This window comes from Ursus maritimus, unplaced genomic scaffold (genome assembly GCF_017311325.1).
Source record: "Ursus maritimus isolate PB19 unplaced genomic scaffold, ASM1731132v1 scaffold_4, whole genome shotgun sequence".
Classification (NCBI taxonomy): Eukaryota; Metazoa; Chordata; class Mammalia; order Carnivora; family Ursidae; genus Ursus; species Ursus maritimus.
The window spans coordinates 11037029-11061710 of record NW_024426552.1 but is presented as its reverse complement, the minus strand read 5'-3'; positions in this window follow the sequence as shown (position 1 = coordinate 11061710).

The window sequence follows — 24682 nt, the reverse complement described above, 5'->3', positions numbered from 1 at the left end:
CTGAGTTCTTTTTAAAAAATATAATTTGTGACCCTTTTAATAGTTTCTAGTTCCTTGCAAAAATTTTTAAGCTTTTTGATTCTTTCTTTGAATGTAGTAGCCAGAAATGTTTTAGCCTGTGTCTAAGTAGTTGAAATATCTAAAATCTTTTAGATATTTCTTTTGTCCCTTGGCTCCACTCATGGTATCATGTTTTCTTGTACGTCTGGTTATCTCTAAATATGGCCAACTCCAGTTATTTCTGGGTATGCCCAGAAAACACATGACATGGGTTCATGAACATAACCTTTCCACAGTTATCCACCATGGTTTTCCTCTCCTGTCCTGGTAGCACTTAGTCACATTCAAGGAAAGTCCTCTGTTATCTACAGAACTGTGTGAAATTATCTGATTCTTACAGGTCATTGTCACTTCCTCAGACAACCAAGACCACGCCTATTTGTTGTATCAAAATGCTGAGGAGTTCTCAGAGGGCCAGAATGATTCTGCATCCTCTGAGGTTCTCAGAAAACTGAGATCACACAGCCATCTGGGCAAGAGTGACAGGTGGAGGTGGTGGTGACAATGGGCCCCTAAGCTGCTTGAGCCGGTATTTTATATTTTGGATGAAAACAACTCCTTTTATTTTCACTTGTAGTTAGTGTGGCTTTATCCCATAGGGACAAATTCTGGTCACAAGGATCAGAGTAGACAGTAAATATAAAGGCCCCTCCCCTTTGATAATAGAAATTATTTATTTTTTTAGGGGGTGGCCAAGCTTGTCGGCCTAACTTTCCCTTCCTTTCAGGTGCTCACCTGAGCCGCTTGGTCCATGCAAATTAGCTTCTGGGGGCTCACTTCATACTCTGCCAGACATATTCAGACATGCAAGGACGGGGTGGGGGCACGGTGTAGGGGATGGGAGGGGGCGGATTTGAGTTGGGGGGAGGCACAGCTTGTCTTTATAAGTCACCAGGAACCTGCAACACACATACGCGTGCGTGCTCGCGTTCACTCACACTCACACACACACTCATCTATTTTTGGTCTACGTGGCTTCAGGCTGTTTTTCAGGAAAGCACAGGAACTCTTTCGAGTCCCCAGGTTTCACTTGGTAACTTTCCTATAGCTGCACTCTGAAAGTCCCTGCCACCTTCCTCCCAGTCTCTGAGCACGTGGTGCCCCAGGCCTCCTGCCCTGCTTCCTGTTTCACCTCAGTGGACCGTGAGTCAGCTGCGAGCTCGTGGAAGAAGGGCTCAGAGGCACCCACAGCACCCCTTCCCGACCCTGGGCACCTGATGCCCCAGTTCCCGGAAGTGCTCCCAGAAGAGTTCTCTTCTCTGCACCCTTCCCTTGAGACCCATGCCCAGTCTCCCTAAAGATGGAGGCGATTCCTTTTTTAGTGATAGGATGGGACTCCATCATTCTAATATCATCTCAATGTCTGAGGGATTACATATTACACCCTTATGAAAAACACAGCAGCTTGTTATGATGAATGATGTTACTGTGAATAATGCAGTTTTGAGTCAAAACTCCTTATTCCAAGAATCAGTAAATTTCCTTAGTCTTCTGTATTTCCTCCCCTCCCCTGTTAAATTTAGGTTTAACAAGTCATGAATCATTGTGGTTTTACTCCTGGGTAGAATTGGCTTTTTTTTTTTTCTTTCTGTTATTGCATTGCTAACTGATGAAAGAAATAAAAAGGAATTTGATTAATTAGCGGTGAGATATGAGCTTAAAATCTCAAAAATCTTGAAGACAGGATGAACTACAACTATTCAAAGTTGCTTGAATGTTCAAGTAGGAAGGGACCTGTGGGACATCAGCCTGGTCCTTTTGTAGGAAAGAAAACAGACCCAGAGAGGGAAAGTGGTTTGCCCAAGGTCACACAGCAGGTATATGGTGGCCATGGTGCTAGAATCCTGGTGTCCTGACCTCAGACCAACAGCCTCATTTGTGGTTGGAGAAAATGGAAAAACAGCTTGTGTTTGAATTTCTGTATCATGCCAGGACAAAGATCTTTATTCTCCAAACAATTAGCATTGCTGTGTGTATGTTGTGACACATTTTATAATTATTTCCTCTAAGAGCTCACGGTATTTTACATATAGGATTCCATTATTTGCCATCTCAGTCTCTGAGGCATCTGAAGGGATCCCATTGTCCAAGGAGGAAATTGGATGTATTGAGCAGTAAGTGGGTAGTTCAAGGCTCCTGGGGACCCTGCCCTCATCTTGTGTTGCATTGTAGGGCTCCCATTCATTCTCTCAAGTCATTCCACAGACATCGTACTTATTGAGCACCTACTATGTGCCAAGAGCTGGAGATAGGGTGGTGAGCAAAGCAGAAAAAGTCCCCGCCCTCACAAAGGGGATAGAAACAATGAACAAGCAAACAGTCGCCCTTGTAACATAATGCCAAGTGTGGGAAGAGCCACGAAGAAAAATCAAATGCAGGAGGCTGCTATTTTAGAGGATCCCTCAGGCAGGGGGTGGGTAGGTGGGTAAGTCATGAGCACATCTGGAGGAAGAACATTCCAGGTGGAGGGAAGAGTGTCAGCTGGAAGGCCAAAAGGACTAGAGCTGAGGGAGGAGGGAGAGGGCAGTAGGGAATGAGGTCAGACGTGGGGTTCGGCCCGATCAAGTTGGTGTGCAGAAAACATGGAAGGGACTGGACTTGAAACAAATAACATAAAACTTACCATCTTAATCTTTACTAAGTGTACAGTTCGATAGTGTTAAGTATATCCACACTGTTGTGCAACCAATCTCCAGTACTCTTTTTGTCTTACAAAACTAAAACCCAGTCCCCATTAAACAGCAACTCCCATCCTCCCTCCCCCAGCCCCTGGGAACCAGCATTCTACTTTCTTTTTCGTTTTTTTTTTTTTTTAAAGATTTTGTTTATTTGTTTATTTGACAGAGAGGCAGCCAGCGAGAGAGGAAACCCAAGCAGGGGGAGTGGGAGAGAGGAAGAAGCAGGCTCCCAGTGGAGGAGCCTGATGCGGGGCTCGATCCCAGAATGCTCAGGTCATGCCCTGAGCCGAAGGCAGCCGCTTAACGACCGAGCCACCCAGGCGCCCCCAGCCTTCTACTTTCTGTCTCTACGGATTTGACTCCCTTAGAGTCGGGTTCCTCATATACGTGGAATCATGCTGTATTTGTAGGTCCTCTGGTGTCTGGCTCTTTTTCACTTAGCATAACGTCCTCAACATCCATCCATGCTGTAGCATGTGTCTGAATTTCCTTCCTTTTCAAGGCTGAATACTATTTCACCGTATGCCGCATTTTGTTTATCCATTCCTCTGTTGATGGACACTTGGGTTGTTGCTTCCATCTCTTGGCTATTTTGAATAATGCTGCTCTAAACACGGGCATGCAAATATCTCTTTGAGGCTCTGCTTTAAATCTTTTGGGTATGTACCCAGAAGGTAGAGTTGCTGGATCACATGGTAATTCTTAAAAAAAAATTTTTTTGAAAGACCGCCATACTGTTTTCCATAGTTGCTGTAACATCTTACATTCCCACCAGCAGTGAGCCAAGGTTCCAATTACTTTACATGCTTTCCTGCACTTGTCATTTTCTGATATTCTGGTAGGAGCCATCCTAATGGGAAGTGACTTCTCCACATGGCTTTGATTTGCAGGTATTGGGTTTTATCCTAAGAGCAGTCGGGAGGATTCAGAGGATTGGAGGTAGGATTGAGGGTGAGGGCAGTGTGTTCAGACTCAAAAGGATCCCATCGGTTACCTCATGGAGAATAGAGGGTGAGAGACCCTGAGATGGATTGAGAGGGGCTGGCAGCTTGGACAAGGATGAAAGCAGAGGAAGTAGGGAATTGTCAGGTCTGCACTCTGAAGGTAGAGTTGACAAGTTTTGAAAACTGATTGGATGTGAAGTTTGAGGAGAGGAGAGGAGTCAAGGATGACTACAGATTTTTGGCCTGATAAGGAACACTGACTCCTTTAGCTGAGATGGGGACTAGTGGGGTGGGATAGGTTTCAAATAGAGAGGGAAATCAAAACTTGTATTTAGAATATGTTACATTTGTAAAGCCAGACTTTAGAGATTTGAGTGGACATAGACTGAGGTATCTGAAACCCAGAGAGAGAAGGCTGGGCTGGAGTTGGGGATTTGAGGGATTTGGCATGTTCAGCCTTGGGGACCCAATGAGATTGCCTAGGGCAGGGGTCAGCACACTATGGCCCATGGCCAAATCTAGCCTTCTGCCTAGTTTTGTATGTATTTTTATACTTTTGGCCAGATAAGAACAGTTTTTCACATGTTTGAATGTAGGAAAAAATTTTTAAAAGAATAATTTTTTGTGACATGTGAAAATTATATGAAATTCAAATTTCAGTGTCCACAAATAAAGTTTTATAAGAACCCAGCTATGCTCATTCTTTTCTGTATTGTCTATGGTCACTTTCTTGTTCTAAGCAGTAAGGAAGGGAGGGAGGGAAGAAAGAGAAAATGTGCCAGGATTGAGGCCTGGGCAGGGCCTGTCAAGTGTGCCAAGATGGTGCCTGTTCCATGAGCAACCAGGTCCAGGGGCCCAGCAGGCCAGGACAGCTTGCCTCCTGTCCCAAGGCCAGCTTAGCCTCTTGTGGATGGTGAAGTCGGAGTGACCCATATAGGCACAACCATTAGCTGGAGCCATGTAAAGCAGCCGACTTTCAATCATGTGTTCCTTACCCTCTTCATTTCCTAGGGCTGCTAGAACGAATTACCACTGACTGGGGGTAAAACAATGGATATTTATTCTTTCATTGCTCTAGAGGACATAAGTCAGAAGTCAGCAGGGCTATGCTCCTGACAAAGGCTCTAGGGAAGGATCCTAGACTGACGCTACCAGCTTCTGATGGCTGGTTGCAATCCCTGGTGTTCTCTAGCTCATGAACTGTATCGCTCCAACCTCTGTCTCTATCAGCACCTGCCTTCCTCCTGTGTCTAAATTTCCTTCTTGTTCTAAGGACACCAGTCATTGGGAAAGGCCCACCCTAATCCAGTACGACCCCATTTTAACGTGATGGCATCTGCAAAGACCCTATTTCCAAATAACCTGTCACATTCACTGCTTCCAGGGGTTAGGACTGTAACATATTTTTAGGGGAGACAAAATTCTATCCATACACACGTAGATATCACATGGTTCAATCTGAGAGCTGTTGGGTTCTTGAGATTTTTTTCGAAAGGACGCAATCGAGTGACTAATCTTGGGGAAAGAAAAAGATATAATATCCCCAGAATTGGTTTTAAGATTCTGAGCTGGACTTCATTTCCTACCACTGCCCCCCTGCTGTGGGGCACACTGGCTCCCTCACCATTGGCAGGTTTGGAGAAAGAGTAACACCAGTGTCTCTGACGTCACCACTGAGCTCAGGCACCCTGCTGTGGAGTAGTGTGTGTTTAGGGCAGTGATTCTTTGCCAGGGATTTCAAGGCATGGGGACCAAGAAGCCATGTCAAGAGGCTGTGTGACCTTTGACAAGTCAGGGCCCCTCATCCCCAGGAGTCTCATTTTCTTCTCCTATAGGAGGGGAAGAGCCAGGGCCCCATCTCCTACAGAGCACGAGGGAGAATCTGAGTCCTGGCAAGCTAAAGGATTTTGCTGGATTGCAATTCAGATGAGGCTCACGAGGACCGTCCGTCCTGCTTTGGCGCCAGTCTCTCCAGAGTGGAGCCTGAAAACGTGATGTTGTTTCCAGATGAGGCAAGTCTGACATCACAGAATGACTCACAGCTTGAAATCTAACATTTAATCTGTTGTGGATCAAATTTTGTGAATTTGGAAAATGGCTGGATAACTTTTTTTTGTCTCCTTTTTCCCCCCGTTGTGTTGAAATACACACAACATGAACTTTGTCATTGTAATTGCTTCAAAGTGTGTAATTCAGTGGCATTACGTCCACTCTATTTCCAGAAGTTTCCATCACACCTAACGGAAGGGTTATACCCATCAAGTGGTAACTCACCATTTCTGCCACCCACAGCCTCAGGCCCCCACAAATCTGTTTTCTGTTTCTATGGCTTTGCTGTTCTGGACATTACATATAAATGGAATCATACAACATGTGGCTTTTTGTGTCTGGTTTCTTTTACTTAACATCATGTTCGCAAGTTTCATTCACGTCATAGCACATATCAGTACTTCATTCTTTTTAATGGTCAAGCAATATTCCGTTGTGTGGATAGGCCACATTTTGTTTATCTATAACCCACGGGTTATTTCCCCCTTTTGGCTATTGTAATAGTGCTACTATGAATGATCCCGGATGAATTTTTGTTGGAACACCTACTTTTAATTCTTTTGGGCATATACCTTGGAGTGGAATTGCTGGGTCATTGGTAATTCTATGTTTAACTAGCTGATGAGCTGCTGAACTGTTTTCCACGCAGCTGCAGCATTTTGCACCCTATCAGCAATGGATGGGGCTTTCACTCTGTCCTGGATGATGTTTTCACACTTGATTTATTAGGTGCAACAAGCCCTCCTGGGTCAGGTCTGGGGCAGCCTGGGCCAGCCGGCTGCTTGCACTTTATCTCTTTTGCTCTGGCCAGAGAACCTGGGAGTAGGCAGCGGGCCATCTGCTCCTATCCCCTTGTTGACTTTTCCTGCTGGGTCACTCATGGCCACTTTTTCAGGAAGGTCTTCCAGTCCCCCCCACCTCCCCTCTGAAGCCCTCAGTTTGTAGGCCAGTGATGGGTAGTAAGGAGGGCACGTATTGCATAGAGCACTGGGTGTTATACACAAACAATGAATCATGGAACACTACATCAAAAACTAAGGATATACTGCATGGTGACTAACATAACATAATAAAAAATTATTATTAAAAAAAAAAAAAGGGAAGGTCTTCCAGAACCATAGTTCTGATCCTGGCAGTGAGGACATTACGTATAGTCGACCAGAACATCTGGGGCAGTCATGGGGGCAGAGCGCAACTGTGGCCAGGGTGGTGACAATTCCCATGGTTCCTGGACTTGATCTGAATCAAGTGTCCTTTTTCACTGCCCCCTGCCTGGCCCTGCTGGTCGAGGAGTCAAGTTGGGGCTTTGTTTGCTCCCACCCACATCTTCTGGTGACTCCATACTCTTCTGTGCTGGGCCTGCTGGTCCCTCCAGGTTTTCTCTTGTCCTAGACACCTTCCCCCCACTCCCTCTTACTCTCCCAGTGCACAGTGGGCTGGCTCTTATAGCTCTCTGGTTTTTAAAGAACATTTCCCTGTCCCTTAGGGGAGAGGAAGAGGCTCCCCAGCTCATAGTCAGACGATCGGCCATGAATTCAGAACTGACATGCAACCCACAGTAACTCGTCTATATGCAGCCAACCTGATTGAGTCATCTAAGAAAATCTATCATTTCTTCTCAATGTTCTAGAGGTATGGGAAGAATGTGAGGTCAAAGGATCCCTCAGTCTGTGGTTGACCTTGGGGCCCTCATCTGCATTTCCTCTCCTCTTACCTGGGGATAAAATGCCCAGGAGAGCTGCACTTCTAGATCACATCAGGGGGGGAGTGAGAGTACGTACCTGGGTGCCCTCTTGAACATGGCAGCGTTTTATCCCGGGGGAAGAATGGAGCATCCTTACCACAACTGCCTTGGATGACCAAACAACCCACTGCCCTTCATGGTGGGATGTCTTTTGAAGAACGCCATCCATCCCGGAAGTGGAGGTCTGGCCCAAAGCACTGGGGCTGGATGCCTGCCTTGGGAAGAGGCTGACGAGACAGTGATGCATGACAAGAATCATCTTGGACTGGGGAACATGGTAGGAGAGGGTTTCTGGTGCCTGGAGGCATTCCATTTTTGGTTTCTCGTTCTTCACCAACTATTACAGGAAACGATGTTTTCAAAAACAAAGTTGTCCCTGGCCCAGTGGCACCAGGTCATTCCATGCAAACAGTCCCCGTGGGCTGAGGGAAGGCCCAAAATATGCAGGTGCACGAGCGATACTACTTGGCACGTGAGGCTGCATAATTTTCGCGGGCCCTTGCCTAGAAGTCCTGGTGAGAGCCTGGCTGTCCGTTTCAGAAGCAGCCTCCAGGCCTGGCTTTTGGCCTTTTTGTCACCTGCAGTGTCTGTGCTGAGCTCAAGATCCCAGAGGCAAAGGACACATTGCTGGTGCCGCTCAGACCCCCAAAATGTGTGTCCTTCATTTTCACGTAAATTCTGTTTCCGTCTCTGAAGCTGTGTTGTGGGCGCGGCTGGGAGGCCCCACAGTATTTTATACCTAAAGATACTAATCTGGGGAAGGGAAGAGGCATAAATAGTGGCAGGGTCAGCATAGTATTCTGTTTTTACTTCTCGTGTGTGTGGTCTTGTCTTGCCAACTTTTTTTTTCAGCCAATGAAGAAGATAGACGTCTGGTTTTTGCTGCCTGGCCCAGAACTGAGCTGCTTGCTAAGAAAATGTCAGCTCCCCTCAACCCCACATTTGGCATTGGCGTTTAGGGGCAGGAGGGAGAGGCACAGGAGATGGAGAGGAACCTAGAAGGATTACTATTTGTTTCCCTCTCGCTCCCTAGCTCTTTGCTCTAGGCCAATGGGAAGGTAAATAAAAGAAGTCTGCCTTGATGGGCCCTGGGTGGAAGGCTGGTGGGGTGGAGGTGGCCTGAGGGGAAATCTTTTGTCTCTGAGCTCTCCCGGGCTACAAGGCCCCTCCCCTGCTCCTGCTCCTGCCCCTGACAAGCACGGCACCGCCTCCCCAGCCCCATATCACACACCACACCACACACTGCACCACACACACACACACACCATCATGTACACAAACACATCACATACACACAGCGCACAGCACACCACATATACCACACGCATCACACACCACACAGACCACATACACAACACACACCATATACCACACACCCATACACTGCCCACCACACCACACACTACACACGTCTCACACACCACACCATACCACATACACACCACACAGGATATACCACACACATCACACACACCACACACACCACACACACATACATCACACACCATACCACATACACCACACACACCATATACCACACATGTATCATGCACATACCACACAACACACACCATATACCACACACCACATGCCGCACACCATGCCACATGCTACACACATCCCACATACCACACCACACCCCGCACCACACACACACAACCACACACCATCATGTACACAAACACATTCCATACACACACCACATGTACAACACACACCACATATCACATACCACACACACAACACATACACATACACACCATATACCACACACATAAACGTCACACCACACAACACACACATACCACACACACACACACACACACACACATACACCACATACGCTGTGGGGCTGTGTAGGGAGTTCTTCAGGAGAGCTCACGCTCCTGGAAGAACAGCCTGGATACAAGTTTCCCAGGCTTCTCCTCACCCTGTGGCCAGTGACATGTCTGGCAAATACGGGGAATCCTGGAGCAGGATTTCCAGGCCTCATCAGTTTGCTAGGGCTGTGTAACAAAGTACCACACAGTGAGTGGCTAAAACAACAGAAGTTGATTCTCTCACAGCTCTGGAGGCTAGATGTCTGAGATCAAGGTGTCAGCAGGTTTGCTCCTTCTGAGTTGTGAGGGGGAGTCTGTTCCAGGCCTTTCTGGCGGCTTGCTGGCATTCCTCAGAGTCCCTTGCCTTGTAGATACATCACCCCAGTCTCTGCCCTCATCGTCACACACCTTTCTCCCAGTGGGCGTGTCTGTGTCCAAACTTCCCCTTTATATACGGACACCAGCCATATTGGATTAGGGCCTCCCTACTCCAGAGTGATTTCATCTAACCAGCTACATCTGCAATGACCCTATTCCCAAACAAGGTCACATTCTGAGGTCCTGGGGGTTAGAACTCCAACACATGAATTTGGGAGGACCCCATTCAGCCTGTAACACCAGGTATACAGGTGCTCACCTGCTGAGTAGGGCTCACTGCCCTCTGGGGCTTTGGACTTGAGAGTCAAGACTTAGGGCTTTTTGACTACACACCTTGGGAAACAAACAAGATGCTCAGGACTTGGAGCAGGTTAGGTGCTCATTGTTATGAAGAATGCAAAGATAAGCAAAACCTGTGTGTCCCTGGCCCTCAAGAAACGTATAGCCTGGTCATAACAAAACTTGACAATTGCCCAAGGCATCATAGCTGGCAGAGCATTTTTATGCTTATTATCCACTTGAGCCTCACAACTAACAACCTTGAGACGCAAGTCTGGCAAGAGTTATTATCTCCATGTCCAAAAAGAAGTAACGTGTGCAAAAATCTTGCTGTTAGTTGGAATCAGAAGTTGGGTCCTCAGACTCTGTGCTTGGCCTTCTCAGGAGGTGGAACCAAGCACATGGGGGTGAAGGTGCTCATGGAGGTTCATCTTTGGGGGATCCAGAAAGACTTCATGAAGGATGTGACATCTGCGGTAGGCCTTAGCTAAAATCTGAGGGAGAAGGGAGCTTTCTAATTGCAGTGACATTGATGTGCATAGGGCTGTTAACAACAGTGTCCCTGAGCCCAGGGTGCACCAAAGCTGCACAGTCCTTGGGTGACAGGGTTTTCTCACCAGCTCTGTGTCTGAATGTTTGTGCTGGCCCCAAATCCATATATTCAAATTCTATTGGCCAATTTGATGGCATTAGGAGGTGGGGCCTCAGGCAAGTGATCAGGTCATGGGGATGGAGCCCTCATGAATGGGATTAGTGCCCTTATACAAGAGACCCCAGGGAGCTCCCTTGCCCCTTCCACTGAGAAGTCTGCCGCCCTCAAAAGAGCCCTTGGCTGACCATGCTGGCACCCTGTTCTTGGACTTCTATCCTTCATAACCATGAGAAAAAAATGTCTATTGTTAATGAGCCACCCAGGCTGGTATCTTGTTTCAGTAGCCCAAATGGATTAAGATACCCATCGTCACCTGTATCTCACTCATTTTCTCCAGCTTCCCACCATCTGTTAAAAAATAGAAACTCTTGCAGCTTTCTTTCCACTGGGGCTCAAAGCCAGCCCTTGAGACCAAGAGAACCAACCCTCCTGTAAACTCTCCTCCCTCAACAAAATTCTCCCCACAACCTTGGTATGTATCAATTAATGCAAATACACACAGCGAATGACACCAACTGGGACTCAATCCACTTTGGGTTCTATTAGGACACCCTCGCCTCCCCCCATGGGTCAACCCTGCTCTGGATCCTGGCATAGCTGAGCAGGGTTCCCAAATGTATCCCTCCAACCCTTGGAGGAAAGTGACCTGCAGCTGTGTCTGCAGGTCAGGCTGGCTCTGTCTGATCTTGAGGACTGTTTCCAAAGCAGAGCAAGCCTGGCTCTTCTCTGTGCACAGCCCAGGCCCCCAGCTCTCTGCTGCCCACTGCCTTGGGCTAAGATGGGCCTTGTAGGACAGGCAGGACCTTGGAAAAATCCACAAGATGCACTTTGTGGAAGGAGAGGGGAGGCTGCAGACATCTGGGGAGCTTGATGCTGCTCCCAGCTGCTTTCCCATATGTGACCTCATCTGCTTCTGAGAAGAGCTTCCTTGTAGGACTGGGCAGATCCCATTGTCGCCATTGCAGAGCCGTGGAAAAGAGCCCTCATGACGTGCCCAAGGCCCCACAGTCAGTAAGCTTGAGCGAGACTAATGCAGCTCTCCTGCATTCAAGTTCAGGTCTCGATGCAGCCTCTGGACGGAGGCAACTTCTTAAGAGATTATGCATCTGATGTCCTTCCAGAGGAACCCTCCATGGAGGCATGATTTGCCAAAAGACAGGGAGACGGTTGGCCCTGCTAGGAGCATCAGAGTTCCCAGGAGGGTGGGGATCTGCAATTCTCCCATGACTGATATTTCCGGGGAAAAAGGTGATGTCTGCTGTTTAACCTCAGATCAGAGGATTGTGTCTTGTATTTAAAACTAAGAAGAAAGACAAGGCTTCTAGAAATAGGTAATTGATTCCACTGAGGATCAGTTATGGGGACATTTACCAATTGTCCTCTAGACCTTTCCTCAAACGTATTTATTGTTTCTCTTGTTTAAAGCGAAGCCCCTTTGGCATCACTTCTTTCCATGTAAGCACAGGCTCAGGTGACAGACAAAACCTTGACGTGGCTGAGGGGCTAGCCTGCTGACAGGTGAGTGCGTCTGCACACATGGCCTCTACAGGAGAACAAGATGGAGTCTGTCTCCAGGCAGCCGCTGACTTCACGATGAGCTTGGGGTCCGAGCCCACGGACCCAAGTGAATGTGAGGAGCTGGGGATACACAGGATGGCCAGCCAGGCAGGCTGAGAAGAAGTGCTGCTCTTCACTCCGACACTTCCCTGTGCAGCAGTCAGCTTGGACTTTGGAGCATTACCTTGACCAGACACTAGGTCCTAGCCACTGGGTGCCATGCCCTGGGGAGCCGAGGGGCATTGTGAGAGGCTGACCCAGGCTGTGTACCCGGTGTTGTCCATACACCGATGTGCCTCCTACTTTCTCGAGTGCAAGTTGCAAATGCATGTGAGTGTTGGGATGAATGAAATACTGATTTCAATGTTTGAGTAATAAATCTTCATTCAATAATCCCCACTTAACATATGCTAACATTGAACATATACAGAAGTATAATGAGGACACACGAAATGACTAATCACTGTTGCAGGCTGAATTGAGTTCGCTTTCCAAGTCCATATGTTGAAGCCCTAACCCCAGTAGCTCAGAAGGTGACTATATTTGGGGACAGGGCCCTTAAAGAGGTGATTATGTTAAAAACTAAAGTTGTAGCAACGGGCCTTCATTCAATCTGCCTGGTGTCCTTATAAGAAGAGGTTATTCGAACACAGAGAGGCACAGAGGGAAGAATATGAGGACGTGGCCAGAAGATGGTCATCCCTAAGCTGAGGAGAGAGGCTTCAGGAGAAACCAACCATGTGGACACCTTGATCTTGGACTTCCAGCCTCCACAGCTGTGAGAACATAAATGCCTATTGTTTAAGCCCCCAGGTCTGTGATATTTTGTTACGGCCGCCCGAGAAGACTTACAGATTCTCAAAGGGGTTGTCCTCCTTGGAAAGTTCATTGAGCACTGTTTGCACCATGGGTCACGTGTGGAGTCCAGGAGTCCCGTGGTGGAGGCGGGAGTGGCTCACTGGTTGGTAGCTTCCCTCCACCCCCAGGTACCCATGTGACACAATTAGGCCATTGACACTCTGCGTCAAATGATTGCCCTTAGCTGGCGTATCCACCAGGCTTCTGTGGCAAGCCAAGCTCATGAAGCTAAACAGAAGTCTTCAGACAGGACAGAAGGAAGCAAAGAGTGTAGCCAGGACCCCAGCTGACCACCGCTCACCCTGCTTCTCACTGTTGCCACTCCTGAGTCAGACTATGGATGGGCTGAGCCCTAACAGCAAGACTGGCTGGGAAAGGAAGTAGTCAGCATTTTCAGCTTTTGCGCTAGAACATTCTAGATTGCCTCCCACAAGATGCATCTAGAAGATGGAGCATTGCCCAAATGCAGGGATACTGGGCAGCCAAAATAATCGCAGATGGCCTCTAATGTTGGGAAATGTGCGTGTGCACGAATACCTACAGACTGGGGCTGAAAATGACCTCAGAGGAGAAGAGTAGCTAAGACATTGAACTTAGGCATCGCACAGGTGGGTCTGAGTACCAGCAAACTAATTTGTTATCTTTTAATCCTAACAATATGCAACCTGTTTGAGCCTCAGTTTTCTCATCTGTAAAATAGGGATGATAACACCTACCTCATAAAATGATAGTCAGTAGTAGTAGTAGTATTGATGTTATTATTGGAAATATCATGATAGTCATGCTGTGATGAATCTATCATGGACTCCAAGCCTAACTACAAGGTCTGAGTAGATTGACCTTCCAGTTTTTTACCTGTCTCCTTGCACGCAGATGGTCAAATCATCTTTTCACCTGTGTCCTGATAGACCCCTCAAAATGCAGGTGCCTTAAAAAGGACTAATCTAAACCTTAAAAAGGATTACCTTGGCCCTCTAGGGCTTGTTGGCTGTCCCCAAAGTCCTTTATGGCTCTAATCTTCAGAAAAAGAAATAGAGGGGGAGGAAACTAAAAGCTAAGATAAAATAAAACAATTGAGTTCCCCACTGGAATTTGCAAGGAGACGGAGTCTGGGAGTGGGAGGGCTGGAGGGGTGGTTCAGTGGCTGGTTTTATTAGCAAACAGGCCAGTAATGAGGGGTCACTGGAGTTTGTGGACATGAAATCATTACAGGGTGGGCACTGAGATACAGACTGACCCAATGTGTGTGGAGGGGCAGTGTGTGCCCAGCCAACACACACAGCACCCTTTCAAATGGATTTTTTAAAAACTGCAATGCCTCTATACCTTTTATAAAAAGATATTGCTGCTGATAATGATCCTGGGGCCATGTAACCATCAAAGAAAGATTGGATCTCGTTCAATAGATTTTTACTGTGAAGTGTATTTCATTGTGTTCTAATTCTTGGAAACTTACGGATGGATGAGTGATGTAAACAGCAATTCTCTATCAACCACAATGTTTAACAGAGCAGAATACCCTGTTCTTCCACCTACTCAAATAGTTACTTGATTAATAATAATAACTAATAGTTACTCATACCCACAAACTTTGTACAGCGGACTCCATTTTTTTTGTGTGTGTGTGTGCTTAAGGGAAAAATAAGTACATAGTCAATTTCTGGACTGCATCACATTTGGAAGAATTTACCTAAGCTCTAAACCAGTATATTTGCACCAAAATTCCTAATCAATCTAGGAAAATTGGTGAACGGGGATTTATAGAAAGTGGCTTTCATTCTGACACCCACCTTGGTCTTCTTGAGCAGTAGTCCCATGAATTAACAGAGCATATCTACTTTTGGACAGGAAGCTCCTGAAATGATTGATTTATCCAGATGTGCGTTTTTGTGTCCCCTTGCTTCTTCTGTTATGTTTGACTTAGTCATTCCGTGGGGATGTGGAAGCAGGAGGAGAAGACTGTCCTCTGGGGAATGGAGAGAGCTGGGCGGAGGACGTGGTTTTAGAGCAATAAGCTTGAAGGATTGATCCACAGAGTCAACAGGTACCCATTGAGCATCTGCAACATGCTGGGCTCTGTTCTGGGCCCTTGCAGATGCAGCAGAGAACAGAATGGACACCGCCCCTGCCCTCATGGTATATGGGGTTTTCAGGTACTCTCGGCCAAAAGAAGGAAAGTGGAGAAAGATGGAGGAGATACTGAGTTGTGTGAGCGGGCTTTTCTCATTTGTACATTTACTCAATTCATCCAGCATATATTGACCACTTACCATGGGCAGGTTTTTTGCAAGACAATTGGGATACAGGCATCTCCAACCGCCATCTCTGGCACTTGAAGAGTTGCAGGGAGGTGCAGAGATTCCAGGACACTATGTCTGAGCTCTGGCAGAGGCAGGCTTAGAGAAAGAAGATGCAAACTCTGCTGGAGAAGGTCCAGAACGCTTCCTGGAAAAGGCAGAGGGTGTAGGTCTCCATCTTAAAGGATGAATGAGAGTGTGCCAGGTAGCACAGCGAGATCAGGAGATTCCAGGAAGACGGAAAGGAAGCCACAAATCGGGGGAGGAGGCACAAGTAGAAGACTTAGACGGGGGAGGGCTGATGGTGGAGAGCCTTGATGGGAAATCTGGTTTTAATTTAAATTTGAGATATGATAGGGGCCATAGCCAGGTTCAGGGAGTAACTCAACGACACTTACATATGAGGCCTGTAACTTCTGTGTGCTTGTTCAGGACCACGTCCTTAAACAGGGAATGCCTGCTAACAAATTAATTAAGGCCTTTTAGAGGCAGGACCATAATTTGTTGGGTTTTTGAAGACTTGGAGGTTGGGGAACAATAGTATAATAAATATATCGATTGGGTTTAGGTTTGCCAAGAGATTCGAGAGTCTGACCCTCACTAATAAAAATGAAATGAAAACACCGTTTTTGAAGAGAACTAACACTAAGGTAGCAATGGCTATAATTAATCAGAAATCCTTTGTCCACAGACCATTCTGGTTGACAGGAAGAGATTAAACATGGCCCTAAGTGGGAAGGAAATTATCAATAGCCGCTACTTATTTGTAGTGATTTATTCCCAGTCTCTGGGGAGGGAGAGGCTGCAGAGAGGTGCAGGTGCAGATGCCTTTGAAGGACATCAGCGGTATCTTTCTTTTGTCCTTTCTCTTCTCCCTACTGCCTTTTCCAAACTGAAGGTCTGGACTCCATACCCAGGTGGCCTGAGGGAGGAGCGGGGAGCCTTGGGAGATGGGGGAATAGATTAGGAACAGCAGCTTGAATTCTTTATGTGAATTCTGTGTATGTTGGTATAGTTTTACTTTTTTACACCTTGTGATTGAGAGAACTTGGAGCTCCGAAGCATCTGTTGGACATTGCCTCAGAACCCTGGTTCTCAGCCTTGGCAGGCATCAGAATCCCTCCAAAAAAGGTTGAGAATTGCACGTTCCTGGCCCCACCCCACCCCCTTCCCTGGGTATTCTGTTTACCTGGATGGGGAGTGGAAATACAAAATCCTCATTTTGTAAAGTCCCACAGGGGATTCGAGGGGCTTACCTGGGTTGAGGCACTGATTTGGGGGCCCACTTGTGTTCCCTGGGGTTCTATGTTAAATTGTTAAAAGTCCTGGGACGATGGAGTTACTCTGGACTTTTCATGGCTCTGAGTGAACTGCTTTGAATAGGCTGCCTTTACAGATATGCAGTAGGACTGGTGTGCCTTTATGGCATGGAGTATGGACGTTCACAGGAAGGCTCTGAAAGACTGTTCTGGAAGGGGTTTGGAGCATGGCCACCACATTGGGTGCCTTGCTGCAAGGAAGAGAGGGACAAGGCAGAGAAGATCTAGGTGGTAAGAGAGGCATCCAGAAACGAGAAGAGGAGGCACCAAGGCCCTCAGCTGCTGTGGCTTTGCTGTGCAGGCCCATGCCCTTGGACCTCGGAGTCCGCTTATCTCCAGCTTCTCCCCTTCCCTGTGGGGGATGGGGCAGACCAGTCCTCAGAGGAAATACCTGGAAAGGAACTATGGCGCAACCATTAGGACTGGTACTTTTCCACTTGGTGTGTTGTGTGCTTCTAGGATTCCTGACAAGGACTCCTGTATGCTCTTGTGCAGTGCTGGGGCTCCCCGGAGGGACGTTCAAGCTCGGACTGCATCCTATAAGGGTGGCTCTTTGACCTGGGAGAGGTCACCACAGAAGGGTTTTCTCCTCTGTCCTTCACCATCTTCATTTCTCCTCAGTCTAGTGTCTGCCCCTCTTCAGCAATTTTTGACAGTGGGATCTGTTTTCCACTGTGGCCTACACTTGCCACCTGCCTCCCGGGTGTCCTGTTGCCTTCAGACATGAGTGACTTCTACAGAGGAGCACTCCTCCCTCTAACCCAATCTTAAAACAAGTACAGTTCTGGCACAAGGAGCCTGCCTCCTCTAAGGTAATGGCTGCTCTCCTCTGCCAGCTGCTGTCCCTTCCTTCACGTGAGTGGACATGTGTTTCCTCTTCTGGTTCCTCTTTGTTTCTCTGCTCTTCCCCCTCTGTGGGGCTGGGGGCAGGCAGGGAGCCTCACACCAGGCGCCGTGTACCTGATCAGTGCCCCAGAACTGACTGGCAGAAAAGTCTGACCATATTCAGGCCTCCCTTCAAAGCCTCCACCAGCATCTGGAGGTTTTGCTGCAAGACAAAGGCTGGTTCCCCATCCGTCAGCCTCACCAATGTCTTCTCTCCCTGGGGTCCGTCTGGTGTGCGTTGCTTTAGTTTGGTTCAATGCCAGAAGTAGTCTGTGCTGGGGGTCATGAGGGAGATAAAACCAAAAGGGACTCACCCACTTCAAGAAGAGATTTAAACAAGATAGAATTTTCTTTCTTTCTCATGGAATAATCTGAGAATAAGCAGTCTGGCAACTCTTAGTGTCAGGGACTGAACTCAAGATGTGGCCTTCCCGAAGCCCGAGGCTTGGCCCCACCGCAGCACCATTTCCTCAGCTGGAACCACTGGCTGCTGTCCCAGCCTTACTTTAAAGCTCCATTTGATCACCCTGACCCGAGTCCTAGGTATTTTGTGCCTGCTCCTTCTCTAGACTGGGATGTCCTTGAAAGAGACCACCACAACGCTCTGCTTTCCTTCTCGCCCCTTCCCCCATCCATCCCCAGCGGCAGCCTCTATGAACCTTGAAAAGCCACAGTGAGCTCACATTACTCTCCTGCTCTGTGCTCTCTGATGGCTTTGCTTGATGCTTAAAATCAAATCCATACGTGTCACTGTAGGGTCCCTAAAGACTCCCGACATCCTTTCTTACGACTTTCCCCTTGCTCACCGCACTGCGGCCATGTTGGCCTCTCCCATCCCGCCAAGCTCACTCCTGCCTTGGCTGTTCCTTCTGCTTAACACAGTCTTCCCTGGATCTCCGTGTGCCCGGCTGCTCCTTGTTATTCATTCCACAGCCCCAGTGTTATCGCTTCTGAAAAGCCTTCTCAGCTCGCCTAAGTGGACTTCCACATCCCAACATAATTCTGTGCCCTGTTATCCTGTTTTAATGTCTTCATAGCAGTTAGGATTCTTAGGATGATCTGTTTGACTTGTCTTCCTGTTTATCTTCTGTCCCCTCATTACCCACCCCCACCTCCCAAACCCTAGATTGTAACCTCTACAAGAGACCCTACGAATGACTCCTCTCAGTATCTCCAGTGCCTAGAACTCTGACACATCAGGATGGGAGGCACTTGGTTATTAACTGGCTGAATCTTGAATGTTTTACAGCACTTAGCTCAGTTGGCTTATTTAAAAAACTGTTATTTCAGCCAAAGGGTGAATGCAATTTTGGGTGTTCTCAAGAAAAACTAATTCACGGAGAAGCATTATGAAAACACGACACATTTGACAGAAAGAGCCCAAGACTCAGTTGGACCCCAGTTTGCATTTGTAGGGGCACATGTGGGGTCCTGAGCTATGGAAGGTTTGCCAGTCTGATTTGAGGAGTGCACAAAAAGTTCAGAAGACACTTTTGTTTGTACCCCCTGCACTAAATTCCTCTTTGGTGCCCAGCGGCAAGCTGGCAAGGAGAAGCCGACGAGGGCATGGGGCAGAAAGCATTGGTCTTGGATTTCTGCCTCACTGCAGCCTCCTAACACCTCTGAGCAGATAGCAGCTCTCAGCACCTGGCCCAGTCTCTCTGCAAAACCCTGGCATGGTAACCAGATGTGGGATGCCAGCCGCCACACAGGGAGGCAAGAAAGCCTCAGGGAAGGAGGCCAGTGCTGACAGGGGGTCGAAGCATGCCAGGGGCCAGCCGAAGACGGAGCCGGGGGAAGCTAGGAACAGGCCTGTGTCTCCATCAAGGTTTCAAGCCATCCTCTGACAACGCTTGTCAGGGATTTTTCTCACTCCCAGGTCTATGTGATTTACCCCACTCCAGCTGGCTAGGTGGAGGGGCAATGAGGTGTTTCCCTGCTACTGCAGCTTCACCAGGCTCCCAGGGTGGTCCCTGGGCTCCTCTGGGTGGTCTTGGATGGGTGGAGGTTAGCATCCAAATCACAAGTCAGACCAAATCTACTTTCAAGGTGCATTTTCCACTGAAGGTGTATATTTCCATTAGAAAGTCGCCAGCGAGCTTTGAAACAGAGCCATGATAAAGGTTATTTGCCCAGACAAAAACTCCTAAGATCTATTTTGTGTGCTGGGGAATGAGAGGGCCTCAAAGGCTGGACGAAGACAACTCAGCATGTAGGTGGCTTTTGTGGTTTTGGCTTCACCGAAAGTTTCAGAGATGGAGGGGTTTGGCGATGACTGTGAGGGCATCTGGTGTGGCTCACTCTTCTGGTTCAGTAGAATTTAATCCCCCAAGTAGGAGCCATGGGTCTGCTCCATGCCAAGGGCTGTGTTAGGTATGGGCGATGCAGCGGTGGGCCTGATTATTTGGTGGGGAATGCAAACGAGAGCCACTTTGTCACTCTGTCTGATGACAGAGGGAAGCAGCTGCCTCTTTCTTGGCCAGACCTTCAGACTTAGAGTCCCAAGACCCAGTTCAAGTTCCCAACCCACCAACCTCTAGCTGTTTGACTTTGGGCCAGTTACTTAATGTTTTTAAGCCTTAGTTTTCTCAGCGGTAATGCTAGAAAATGACCTCTGCCCTGTCCACGTCATGGGTTGTCAGGAGGGTCTGATGAGATAATTTATCTGAAAGTCTTTTTGAGTTCATAAGGAGATCTTTGGATTGTTATTGGGACTACCAAGAACTTGGTTTTGAAAGTTTTCAGGGATAATCTCTCTCGCTGTTCACTGTGACATTGTTAACATTACTTTTTATCAATGGGTTGTGAAAATCTGAAAAAAGCTATAGATATACACTGTCGAAGATAGGAGCCACTAGCCACATGTGGCCTTTGAGCACCTGAAATGAGGCTAGTCTAAACTGAGACACACACTAGAATGTGAACTGAGTAAAAAAAGAGAAAAGAATGTAAAATATCTCACAATTTTTTATATCGATGACATGTTCAAACAATAGTATTTTGGATATATTGGGTTAGAGAAAATATGTTATTAGAATTAACTGAATTCTTTTTTTAGTGCGGCTACTAGAAAATTTTAAATTGCATACATGCTCATATTATATTTTTATAGGAAGGGCAGCCGCAGAGGCTCCCTTCGGAAACCTTGTTCTGCACACAAGGACGCATAAACGTTCATCTGATTTCAGAGGTATTGTAGACCCCTTAAAGTTCCCTCTAAGACTATTTTAAAGGTTGCTTTTTATTTACATTTAAAATACATATCAAGACTGTTTCTGGGAAATTAGGTCATCTCAGTGAGAACCATGGTTGTATTCTTCTCCACAGGAAATGGTTTCATCATCACCGCCATCAAAGAAAGAGACTGCGTGGAAGGTCAGCTCTGGACTGCGTGCAGGGCGCTCAGATCGAGATGGTCAGATCTGTGCAGCGAGGCAGCTGAAGCGTCACTACAGATGTGGGTAGAAGGAGGACACCCGAAAGCCTTGCTAATGAAGAGACTTTCCGAGTAACAAGCCATCAACCACACTTCCTTCCCATCCCCGACTCTGTCCCCTCCCACAGAAAAAAAGACAAAACCAAAAGGAAGAGCCATCCTTTAGACCCTTTTTACGTTCCCTCCTTCATCGGGTTCACCTCCATATTCTTGGAGGAATTATCTATGCCTATTTTATCAGCTGAGAAAAGGAGGCTCAGAATAGCTCAGAAACTTGCCAGCAATCACGTGGGTAGAAGCAAACCGAGCAGTGAAGGCTTCCCAGGGCTGGTGTGTGTCTGCACACAGCTGTCCTGGAGGAAGGAAGACAGGGGAGTGAGAGCCTAGGCCTCCTCGGATCTCGAGAGACGCAGGCACTGGCCGCGCCCTACTCCCTTACCTTTCCTTGATGAGAAAGAAACTGAAGTTAGAGACTCAATGATGGACGAGTGGTGGGGCATTCCTTGTGGTTCTTGGGAAGCTATCTTCTCATGGCTTCCTCTCAGAGGGAAATTGCTAGGTGCTTAAACAGCAAAAACAAAACCTCAAACAAACAATCCATCTATAGATTTGAGGCATTTAGCTATAGTTCCCTGCTGGAACCAGGGAAATGAACCATTTCTATCCACAGAAGAGGGGCTTGGAATGTGGTCTGCCTTTAAACAGGATGCTCCCAAGGGCTTCAGAGGTGACTGTGACCCTAATGAAACACTGGTGTGGGTCAGTCCCTCACGAAGTCGGCTAGCTGGCCTGGTCGCCCAGCAGAAGGAGATCACCGCCCAGCTTCAACGTGTGGGATGACCAGTGGCACTATGAAGGGCAAACAAACAAGAAAGTCTTTCTTTCTGAGAATGTTTCCACTGCAGTTAGGTTAGAAAATGATCCAGGGAAGATATAAACTAGCCCTTTCATTTAGCAAAATAAAATGCCTATCCACTTCGTAATCTGTGTGGTGGAAATCCCAGCCAGCATCTTGTTTTTAAAGGTTTTGTTTAATTTGCCACCCCCACACCTCCCCTCCCTCTGCCTAGCATCAGGCTGGACAAGAAGAAAAGGGACAGTGGCCTGGTAGAGGCCGCCGTGTGGTATGTCCTTATAGAACAGCTTCCGTGGCATTTGTATGAAATAACCAGGGGGAAAAAGGCGAAGTGTCGGGGATGGGAGGCGTCTGCGTTTCCTGGGGCTTTGTTCTAGTTTCAACGAATATGGATAACGCGTGGAATGTCTCAACTTTCAGACCCGTGTTTTTTCTTTCAACACTGCCGCCCTTCATGGGGAAGGAACTAGACATTCCTGACAATCACCAATGTTCCAATATTGGCTTTCAGGAGCCCATTCCAGATTTGGCCCATGTGCCAAACCTTGTCTAGGCACCAGCTAGAGGAGACCTCTGGGCCCGCTCAGAGTGCCAGCCACACTCCAAAGAATACTTGTTTGATCTCCGCAGGGATGCTGGCGAGGAAGGCAAGTGATCTGTCCTTCGAGTGACCTTTCCTTCCTTGGAAGAGCCTACGGAGTGAAAGTGCATGATGTGCTTGAGGGACCCGCACAAGAGGTTCACACAAGCAAAGGCACTGGGGAGCCACCACCACTCACGGACCAAGGGAGGAACATTTTGTCCCAGCCCTTAGGTACTTTTCTCTCCATCAGCTAATCCCACTACAGTACAACCGGTGGCACCTGTCAAGTTAGAAGTCAAATACGCCAAACGTATTATGTTCAAGGGTTGGGGCTGTGTCTTCTCCTGAGTAGTGCCCCATCCAGCATTTCTCAAAACATGATCTGGAGACCCTTCTGCATCAGAATTGAGGGGACCTGCTTCAGTTGTAGATTTCTGGTCTCCTAACCACCTACCTAGTACGTGGGAACTAGAGCCAAGAACTTGCTTTGTATCAAGCTGCCAGGCAATCCCAATAGACCCCCAGAGGTGTGAGCCAGCTCGATGTAAAAAAGCCTTCATATATATTCGATCCATCACAGCACATTGTGGCAGCGGAGAATAAGATGGGTTACCTTTTGCTAATGGCCATGGAAACTTGTTTTGCTGTGTGTCTATTTATTGCAGAGAAAGTTCGAACTGCCTAAGATGGGGACTACTTTAAGCCTTTGCTTTTGTTGATTGATTCATGTATCTTGTCCTTTTGCAGTTATGGTTATCATCTGCCCACAAACAGCATTTCTAAGAAGTTGCTTCTCGGTGTCTTCTGGGAAGGATTTGTCCTTCAATGCATGTGATTGCAGCATGTTGATAAAAGCAAAAGAAAAACAATAAAACCCATTTGGTGGCACTTCTCATTTTTCTGAAGCAAACAGTTTTTCAGTGGTGAAAAAAGCAATTTAGTGAAGCTGTTCATGGTCTTCCATGAATATAGATGTACTTGTGTATTCATATACTGATTCCTGTGTACTTGATCGTTCAAGAGTTGCCTGGTCCTCAAAGAAAATGCTTTCTGAAATTTACCCTATGCATAAATCTGGAGTGATGTTTTCTGCTGAAAGGACACTGATGTTAGATCAATTTGGCAAGGAGTCCAATAAATCACTGATCATTTTGGGGTAAATTTGGGTGGATCCCAATTGCTTTATTTTAGGACCAAGTGAATTTTTTGAAAAAGATTTATTTATTTATTTTAGAGAGAGAGAGACAGGGAGGGAGAAAGAGAGACAGCAGGAGCAGAAGAGGCAGAGAGAGAGGGAGAGAAAAACTCTCAAGCCAACTCTGCCCTGAGTGTAGAGCCCGACGCCGGGCTCAATCTCACAACCCTGAGATCACGATCTGAATCCAAACCAAGAGTCGGAGGCTTAACTGACTGCTCCCCCCAGGGCACTGCCCAAGTGAACTTTTTAGTTTTAAACTTTTTAGTTTTAAACTATCTGGTTAACTTAGGCAAAATCTATTACATTGGACAGCAATGAAAACAAATGAAAGCAAACCTGCCCCGAAGTAACAAATGGGCCTTTGACCAAATAGTTCTTAATTACTAGAAAACAACCCAAGCTCTCTAAACACCCCAAGCCACTGCATCTAGGGGCCGCATGAAGTCAATTAGAGCAGATGAAGATGCCAATATTAATCCACAGCCACAACATCTTTCTTCTTTAGCCATGAAGGAAGTGCTCTTTGCAGTTCATCTAGTTAACCTAGAAATATGGGGACGGCGCCCTTAGACATCACAGCGAGCAAAGATCATTGCTTTCTTCACTGTGTGAGCATGGACAGGCTGCAAGTGTGCAGCCAAACAATCTGTTAGTTTTAGAGAAGATGCATATAATGATTTTGCTGGTGCTATTGGGCCAGAAGATCACATGAAGTTCATCCCAGCTTCTCTAGATCGTTCTCTCAGGTCCTCTACAACTTCCCTACTTGATGATAGTGATAGGAATCTCAGCAAACTGCTCCTAATAAATATTAACTGTTATGATATAAAATAAGGAAGAAAGATGCAAAGTGCTTTCAAAGTATATGTGTGTGTGTGTGTGTGTGTGTGTGTGTGTGTCCTTTTCTTGTTCTGGATGAGAATGAAAAAAATTCTGGTCTTAAGACACTGCAGAGTTTAAACAGGAAATCAAAATCCAATCTAAGTATATTAAATAGAGGGTATTTAATAGAAGGAATTGGTTATGCAGGTGATGAAATCTCTGAGAAGCCAAACAGAGGGCAGCGAAGGAATCCAGAAGTCAGCAACA